Source organism: Limulus polyphemus, unplaced genomic scaffold (genome assembly GCF_000517525.1).
Source record: "Limulus polyphemus unplaced genomic scaffold, Limulus_polyphemus-2.1.2 Scaffold2461, whole genome shotgun sequence".
In the NCBI taxonomy this organism is placed as follows: Eukaryota; Metazoa; Arthropoda; class Merostomata; order Xiphosura; family Limulidae; genus Limulus; species Limulus polyphemus.
In genome coordinates this window covers 161,309-171,427 of record NW_013668071.1, presented here as the reverse complement: position 1 = coordinate 171,427, position 10,119 = coordinate 161,309, and the positions used below count along the sequence as shown (strand labels likewise).

The 10,119-nt window shown below is 35.5% G+C and overlaps 1 long non-coding RNA gene across 1 annotated transcript in view; it reads left to right on the top strand.

Moving 5' to 3' along the window:
- The first annotated feature begins 3,336 nt into the window (after positions 1–3,336).
- Positions 3,337–10,119, top strand: part of LOC106467015 — a 29,441-nt gene continuing 22,658 nt past the window's right edge. Inside the window, exon 1 of the long non-coding RNA XR_001291307.2 lies at positions 3,337–3,477. This is a non-coding gene — a long non-coding RNA (uncharacterized LOC106467015). The remainder of the gene's footprint in view (positions 3,478–10,119) is intronic.

Genomic DNA, 10,119 nt, shown 5'->3' with positions numbered 1-10,119 from the left:
ATCATAAATTGGATACATATCGACATTTATTTAACTACTAAATCTAAATTAGAATTTAACTCAGTTTTAGGCTATTAGAAATTTTAATACGCAACACTGTGTAATTAATAAATATTATTCATTGTTATTGTACATTTGTGTTTAGACTCTTAATTTCTCACGAACTCAGTTATTCAAAGAACACAGAATTACTTTGCAGCAAATATTATGACGAACTTCCTGTTATTATCGAGACATATCCTCTCTTAGAGGAAACCAATGCTATGTGAAAATACCACACGTATACCTTACACAACAGAAAAACTCGAGAACTACAACTAAAGAGGAAGATGTGAGCATGAGACATGTGCAACACATGCGATTTTGCTGCTCGGTTGCGAAACTTTAATGTGTCAGTTATTCTTTTTGAAGTTATGAATATGAGGTCAAAATGTAGAAATTGACTTTAATAACTTGATATTGCTGAATAATTTATCATGAAAACTAGGGTGAAGTAAAAGGTACATGTTATGTAGCATTCCTTTGTGTTCTGAGGGCATTTAAACAAGTAATGTTTATTTAACATTAATATTTGGTTTGTATGATAGCATAATAATATCCAAATATAGTGTTCAATAGATTGAATTCTTGAGTACTTTTATCTTTACATAATACTCTGAAATGTTATCAGGAATACACTTTTACTTCGTATAACTGATAAATTTAGCAGTTTCACCAAAAACATTTATAACAGTTGTTTATTACCATAGTGAGCATATTTTGAATTTGCAATATATACATATATATAATATTTGTTTCATTTTTCATTCTGCATTTTGTAAACCTTCATCTTGCTTCCACATATCTTAGCTAATGTGAACCACGATTTTGAAATACCTGAAAATACATAGGTGTTGAGGAGAATTTATCTGTTTAGTCAGTATTCCTATAATTAGGAGAGATAAGAAAATATTTATAATACGTTATAGAAGAGGTGTACTTCGTATGACTGGTTTGTATATAAAATACGCATTTGCTACATGCATAATGCCAACTGCTGCAAAAAACGTCTGTGACATGATCTCATGAAAGTTGGTAACCTTTTATAACTTCTTTACACAAAAATTCAGTTATAGAACCATCTTGTTTATATGATTTACTGTAATTGATTTTGAAAAATGCAAAGTGAACAACATATACACTATTCTATCATCTTTCCATATATAATGCAGAACAGAGTTGCCACAGTCCACACTTCTATTATCTTTTAAAGTTGAAATATGCTTTTGTTGCATTCTTATGGTAGAATTACAGTATTTTTGAAAAACAATGACGAGTGGTATTTATCATAACATAAAATAGGACCTTTGTCAAACATCCCATCATACAGTCACAGAATAACATAACATAAAATAGGACCTTTGTTAGACATACCATCACACAGTTACAGAATAACATAACATAAAATAGGACCTTTGTTAAACATACCATCACACAGTTACAGAATATCATAACATAAAATAGGACCTTTGTTAGACATACCATCAAACAGTTAAAGAATAACATAACATAAAATAGGACCTTTGTTAAATATACTATCACACAGTTAAAGAATATCATAACATAAAATAAGACCTTTCTAAACACACCATCACACAGGTAAAAAATATCATAATATAAAATAGAACCTTTGTTAAACATACCTTCACACAGGTCATTTTCAGAATAATCCTGACCCCATTTTTTTTTTCATAAATCCACATGGATCACATCGTTTTCACAATGTATGTAGCCCGATTATAACGCTTTAAAGAAAACCTCAATGTAAATAGGACCATGCTGTTATAGATATGTAACTAGTCTTTTCTTTTGTAGGACATATAAATATTGGCATTTTCCTTTGCCCAATCCAGTAATGATCTTCTTTTATATGGTTTGTTAGTGTTAGTTTATGGTCAGATGAAGTTATCACCGACATGAAGATTCTACCAGCATCTGCCCTGTGCCATTGCTTCTGTGATGCACTTCAAATGGAGATCAGTCTGTATGAATAAATATTATTTTTTTATGGTAAATCCATTGCAAAATATTATCAAAAATTCTAAATGTTTTTCGCTTAGTTATAGAAGTGAAGATCTACTGTTTTTTCACAGTTTATGTTTATGTTTTATGAATAATCTTCTCTTAGATGTTATCGTCTCAAAATATTAAAGAAGTAATCCAAAAGTGTGCTGAAGTCTGAAAACTCATATTCTTTATGATCAAACTAATGTAGACATAACAATGCTGCTTACAATCATATTTTTCTTTTCTTTTCTTTCTTTTTTTTCGTCTTCTACTTATGTTATAAGTTGAGGCACTCCAACAAGTTCATTTTGTTCTGTAGTAGCAGCTAAAAATCGTTGCTTACATTTTCAATTTTCACAATTGTAATTTCAATAATAGTCGTAGCCAGGATGGTGAAATTATTTGAAAATTATTCGTTGTAATTTAAACTGCCACGTGGGCTCGGCATGGCCAGGTGGTTAGGGCGCTCGACTAGCAATCTGCGAATCCCTGTCACACCAAACATCTCGCCCTTTCAGCCGTGGGGAAGTTATAATGTTGCAGTCAATCCCCTATTCGTTGATAAAAGAGTAGCCCAAGAGTTGGCTGTGGGTGGTGATGACTAGCTGCCTCCCCTCTAGTCTTACACTGCGAAATTAGGGACGGCTAGCGCAGATAGCCCTCGTGTAGCTTTGTGCGAAATTCATAACAAAACAATAACAAATAAACTGTCTCGAGGTCTTAAAGCAGCAACTATTAATTATAGGATTCAATATTTGAAAAACAAAATACAACAGTATGAGAAAAACGTCATTAAAAGTCTATGCTACTTTGTCAACCGTTATTTTTGAAAATACTTTGACAGAGTATAAAGACGTCTTTATAATCTTGCTGAATAGCTTATCTTGAAGTTCAGAAATGTATTAAATATTCGAGTAATTCTTTTACTTTTGTGTTATTTTTAATTCATTTGATTCTGCGCTTTATATACTTTTGTGTTTTTTAATAGGTTGTTCAGTCTACTCAACCTACTGAATGACAGAATTAAACTACAAACGTTTCAATGTAATAATGTGCATTGTTTGAAAAAAATATAGAATATAAATGTATTGCAGTATTTACTATATAGCTTTGAGTTATTCTGAAGTATAAATCGTTTGAGACGTTAATGTGAAAAAAGCATGTTTAAAAAATGTTTTAGAAAAAAATTCGTTAATTAAGAAATTTGTATTGTGTCGTTCTTAAAATTTACTTTTATTTATTTGAAACTCAAATTCGTAAATTTAAAATGGGAATACCATAACACAATCAGTTATGGTTTTGGTTTCGAAATACGCGTCTGGTAATTCTAGTTTTGTTTTGAAATTGTTTCTGGTTTTGTATTCAAAGTTTTATACGCCGTGCCAGAGAAAGTATATGCGTAACGTTGGTGGTGATACAAATAAAATCCAGGTAGGCACATTTAGTTATTTGTACTCTAATAAATAGGATACCATATAGATTAGTTTTATATCCTAACCGGCTATCGTGGCTCAGCTTGGAATAAAAAAAGAAAAAAAACTAATCGTGGCAGGGGTTTAGTTTGAAGGAAGTTCTCTCTTCCCAACTGGGGTGCTCGGGAACGTTTGTTCCCCTTCAACCCCGCGCGTATTCGGTTGAGCTTCGTGTTTCTTAATTTATTTGACGTGTTGGAATTACTCGACTACAAACTTTAAAATCTTATATGTATTGCGAACCGTGGTGTCTGTCTCAGCGTTTGTCTGTCTCTCTTTTACGGCGGCCGCTTAGCGCTGCGTTTGAAAAGCTGCGCACGCAGGCAAAGCTCAACATTCATGAAGGAAGAGGTCAAACTGAACCTGACCCTCCCAGATCGCCCATTAAAGCCTTATGTCGAACGAAGCTCAATATTCAATTTTGAAATGACGGGAGAACACGCGTGAATAATGTTGATGGCAATTTTTTTTTTCACAAACAAGATATTCTATACTAAATTCTGAAAAATTAATTACACTATTATTCACATTTCAAAATGTGACGTAACTTAAAGAATGAAAATGTAGATTTACTGTATGTTATTGCTGAACGACTCTAGAATTTGTAATAAAAACAAGTGAGGATAAAAATATGGAAAGATTGCTTTGGGTAATGAAATTAATATTCTAATTTCAAGTAATTATACCATTAAGATGTAATAGGCAGAGAGTGAACTGGTGAAAGTAGGTTTAATTCAGGCTTGGTATTCACAATGCACATTTTAAGTTCACCTTTTTATTTCATCAAAACATACTACTTATGACAAAATTAAATAAGCGCCATTAGGAAACAGTACAATAACAGAAAGTCATGAATTGTAGTTGCAATCTACATCATAATGCTTACTTGGCAGTCATATTCACTTTGGCGATACATTTCTCTACAGTCATAGATAGACTCAAAAATTGGTCATAGCAATGAAATCAGTAACGTCTCCCGGAATCACACATCTTAGTTAAACCAAATTAGATATTGTTACGTCTTCGTTCGTTAGTTGATTTTCCGTAACTTCGTTCCCACGAAACTTTAGTGACACAAGTCCTTTCTTAATAAAACTGGTTTATTCTTTCCGAATATAACTTTACGATACACTTATTTTCAATAGTCGCTCTATAAGAAACGCTATAACAATGAACTTCAACAATACTTTCTGACTGCAGTTCAATTACTCACTACCTACACACATTTTCCCGTCACGTTGTGAGCGTCTTATATATGTACCAGACTAACATATATCTAGTAAATGCTAGGGCATTCACGAAGGAACAGGATATTTCTAGAAAATAGGTGGCGTGACACTAGTCACGTGACCTCGCTGACGCAACAATATTCATAATGCACTGCATAAGATGAAAGAGGAGGGCATCACTGTGTTTGAGAATAATATATGCCTGCTGCATCTATAGAATCTGTTTGGTGCACATAATATACTCTTCATAAAAACTTCTCTGCTGATATTAGTTCACCAATGCCCAAACCATCAAGTAATTTATGGTACTCTCGGAACACCTTCCAAGATGATTGCTTAGCGTGATTTGCTATATAGGAAGTAGTGTCACACTAAGTTAATGCGTGGAAAGTTAACAAAGCTATTGCTGAATTTCTTGACAAGTTGTTGAACACTGCATCAATGGTTATGTACTGCCTTTTTGTTGATGTTCCTGACATCATCCACAGTTTTTCGCATTGAGCAAGTGGAAAGTGAGACATAAAACCAGAAGTACATTAGTGTCTCTTGATGACACAACAACTGTATTTAATTGGCTGTGTACGGCATGTAAAAACTAACTTTGTGTCAGCTTCTTCACATGTTGATTGCAGAGAAGTAACATAAGTTGTTCTGTTCGATAATCTAACTTCTTGTTCATCAGGAAAACCTCCAGTAACAACAATCTCGATCAAACAACGATATCGATCAAAGACTACATTTATCCTTTGGTAACTGGAGCCAGTCTGTAATATTGATCTGACAAATGTGTCAGCCAGATCACCAAAAGTCAAAGCATTGGCAGGTTTTACTAGGACAACCACCAGTGCTGGTCCATCTATGACAAGACATGATGGCTGATTTTGCAGGTCAATAGATTCGGGACAGGCAATGCTTTCTGTCAGTATGTATTTTCATAACGCTTTGTTCCCTGTGCTAAGTGAGCCATCCATTTCTTCAAGGGAGACAGGGACTGGCATAAACTCATGTTTCAGTATGGCAGGCAAATCAACTGGACAACCTGTCTCATAAGCAGTAATAAGATGTTAAAGAACGTTTCTGTCTGCTTTCAAGATAGTTTTTTTATATTTTTCTTTACTGTCTTTGACCAAAGTGTACAGTGTTGCAAATATTGGAGAATTATTCCTATGCAATGGTGCATTTATTGATGCTTCAGGCTTGTCACCCTGGTCAGCTTCAAGTAATTATTTCTGGACAAATTTAACGATTTCTCCTTGGTCAAGATTTTTACAACGAACTAAGAAGTTCTGGATTGCCTCTGATGCTAGGTCTTTCATAGCAACGTTCTGCAACAAATCAGTATGTGAGTCTAGTGAGAATACATTTAATCTCCTGAAGGTTTTCAGTTGTGTATACTCATCATCTTGGTCATGTCTTTGTCAAGGTTTCGTAGCCTTATTGTGAAGATGTGTAATACCAGGGCAAAGATTGTACATCTCATTGATGCCATTGGATATGTGGGACCTCAAGTTGTATGACAGTGACCATCTGTAAAGCGTGGATGTTGTCTTTGTGATACCCACAATTCCACTGCCTTTCTTGCCAGTGCCATTTATCCACTCTTGAGCTTAATCTCTGTATACCTGGTTAAACTTTTGAGTTGAATGCTTGATGACAAAGTTTTCTTTTTTTAACTCAAATAATACAGGCTCAGGAAGTTGATGCATTTTGGTAAAGTAAACAGGACACCACCTGGCATAATTAAGGTGGCCATACTACATGATATATGGCAACATCAAATTGAAGGTATGGTGATGAAGGTCCCAGATCCCACCATGCTGAGCACGAATGAATAGTAACAATACCCAGATCATATCCATCAAATTCCACCAGAAAGTTAAATTTACAGCTGTGTATTTACTCTTAGCAAAATCATTGAGAATTTTCTGAAATCTTTCCTACTTCAGGACTGATATCAACTCCGGAATCTTTTCAGGATTTTCAGTGGAAGCCATCAATGATATGGCATTCCTTGTCACATTTGACACAGAAGGAGAGAAAACTTGGCATCAGAATTCACCATAATGCTTGTAAAGTGAGTTTGTGAGCCCTCATTGCTTTGTTATAAGCCTTGACAGCTAAGACCAGTTCCACTATACCCTACCTAAGTAATCCACTCTCCATCCACACCTATTCATATGATATCCTATGGCCTTCAAAAAGTTCATTGCAATGTGGAGACCACCAAGGCATAGAATCAGTTTACTCTGGTATTCTTGAATAGACTACTTCAATTCCACCAGTTTACAGTAGGGTGCTTGGTCTACTGTAATGACTGTATAATCTTGTTCCAGATATAAAGAGATTGCCATGCATCTCCTTACAACTGTGTTCAATGTGTCTGGCTCATGAGTGGGAGAAAGAATTATTGGCAAATATTCAGCTGATATCAGTTCTGGATCTTCTGATGAGACATACTGATTAAAAACTGTCCAACCATTTTGTATGCAGATTTTTGACGACATAAAAAGAAAGCTAAGTCAGTGCTCTGGCTTGTTTTACACACTCGGGGTCCTCTACAGGTGACTTGAACCAGTTCTGGTCAACTGGAGCTTACACTGGCAGAATTTAGTTTATTTAAGACATGTGGCACAGTCAAGGTACGTCTGGAGGTTGGCTCAAGAGTAATTCTGTATAGCATCTGTTGTTTGTCCTCGTGGCCATACCACCATCTGGGTTGCATGGAAAGTGTTCTTCCCAGCGATTGTCTCATCGAGAATATCAATATTCGCAGCAGTATAGTGAATAAATTTATTGTCCACAATGTTTGGTGGTATGACAGCACCAGTTTCTGGATCCATTGACTTCAGGGTGCTTTCTGCTAAAGCAGTATCCTCTTGTAACACCTGTTCATAACTGAGACAGTGTCCTTCTTTGTATAACAAATGGTCAAGATCTTTGGACAGTGTAGCTTGATGTAGCATACAAGCCAGGCCTATGTGTTTTGGAATCCATTTTTTCCCACGACTTACCCCTTAGACCAAATCCTGTGCTACATCCAGCACTTTTCTCTGAACAATATCTTCTTCATTTTCCATACTGTCTTCTTCTAGAGCAGACATACACACACACATTATGAATAAACATAAGCCATCTGTCAATATTCAGTGTTTCCAGTGCAGCAAGTAATATATCCCTGGTATGGTTAAAATCAGTATCAGATGCAATTGAGTCTGTCATGAGCACTGTTAGGGATATGGGCTGGATACTGATCCACTAAAATACACGTTTCAAGGGTAGAGAGTTTCCATTTGTAATAGTATTACATCTGTAATTACGTCTTCATTTTCAGCCATTTCACATTTCAACCAGCATAACACTCACTTCATGTTAGGATTCTGCAAGGAGTGCATTTTAATTTTTTTTTAAAAAAGAAGGGTTTGTTTTTGCAGATGAATCACTAAATATGCTATATATATACAAATGAGTAGTTATTTTCTTCTCGGCAAGAGTACTACAGAAATTCAAAATTTTTCAATAATGATTCAATTTGTAGATTTGGCAAATCCTAATTGTGGTTAATACCTATGCTAACAACTTTTATTGTCTAATATCCTTAGCTTCAACTTTTTGAAAGACAGCAGAGAAGTAACTGAGAATGGCAACTCAGACGCTGCTTTGGAAAATCATTTTTGATAAATTAATAATTTAAAACTCCAAATTCTGGTCACATACTAAGAAAATCTTTGATTCAGCACTTCCAGAAAAATTGTAAGTTTCCTTGATTCACTCCTCCCTCTCCCAATAAATGCCTCTTGCAATTGCATTTCAAATACATTTAGCAGTGTGCAGCGGCCATTTTGTTTTTTGCAAGTTCCAAGGCCAAAAACTCAAAATTCAGTTTGAGAACCAAAAATTACCCTTCATGTCTTTTCCATTCACTTTTCTCAGAAAAACATCCAGTCTGAAAGTAGCTCAGAGTTTTGGCTCTGAGTGAAACCAAGAGTGCAACACAGTTAACATTTTTAAAGTCCGTGAAATAATTTAAACTGATAGATTAACTTAAACTTTTTCCGTCACTGGGGACGGGTATTTTTGCTTGTGATACCATAGATGATAGAGTAATAATCGCACACTACTTAATACAGTATGTAACTATTTAATTTTCAATATCCGGTACACCATCATTAAACGGACCCCAGAGGCTCAGTGGAAAGGCTTAGTTAAGGTTGCAAATGGTTCCTTATTACAAAGCACGTCCATTATTTTTAATAGAAAATTCCCTGACCCGTATTAAAGCATTACATGACGCTTTTATCTCTTATTTTAGCAGATTAAAAATAGTATCATTAAGCAGAGCCAGTTTTATCATTACAATACCTCTCAGTGACATAAAGTTTCTAAAACTGAGCAATGCAGGAATACTAAATCGGTCTTACAATTTACTGAATGAGTGAATCAATGTGTCTAACTGAAGCCGCGGAACTAATATTAGCGATAACATAAGATGACACTCACTACGCGCGATCAGGAAAACGGTTACTGCCCGATATTCCTAAGGGTCGACATTCAGTAAATTAAACGTGAAATCAATTAAACATGTAGGCCTAATGTTCATTTAGGTTTTTATATAACATAAACAGTGGTATATGTTATATTAGGGACATAAGCTATGACTAAAGATGCGGGAACACCAAACTTCCTGGACATAAAGAGAAAAAGGAAGAGCTGTGTAAATATAAAACTTAAAAGTAAATACATGGAAAAATACATCTGTGTAAAACGTAACACTTGCGATTCTGTTAAAATTTTCCAGTTTGTGCTGGCGTGAATTCATTATCGGACACGGAGGTGAAACGATTGTTTGTTTTGAATTTTGCGTAAAGCTACACGAGGGCTATCTGCGCTAGCCGTCCCTAATTTAGCAGTGTAAGACTAGAGGGAAGGCAGCTAGTCATCACCACCCACCGCCAAGTCTTGGGCTACTCTTTTACCAACGAATAGTGGGATTGACCGTTACTTTATAATGCCCCCACGGCTGAAAGGGCGAGCATGTTTTGGTGGGATGGGGATGCGAACCCGCGACCCCCAGATTGCGAGTCGAGCGTCCGTTTCACCTGGCCTTGCCGGGCAGGTGAAACGAACCGGGAGTTTTACAGCCAGGGCCGTTTGGTGCCCTTCGGCCGCCCGTTTGTAGATTTAGATTTCCCCATCACACACACCTTAAGGATCGAAATGTATATTGTTGCGTATCTGCTGGTTTGTTAATTTCCGGTATAAATTCTTTCTGAGGAAATTCAACTGATATAAGTCCTTTCTTAATTAAAATTAGTTCTTTCTCGATACACCTTTGTAATACACAGAATTTCCACAGTCACCTTAAACTTAACAAC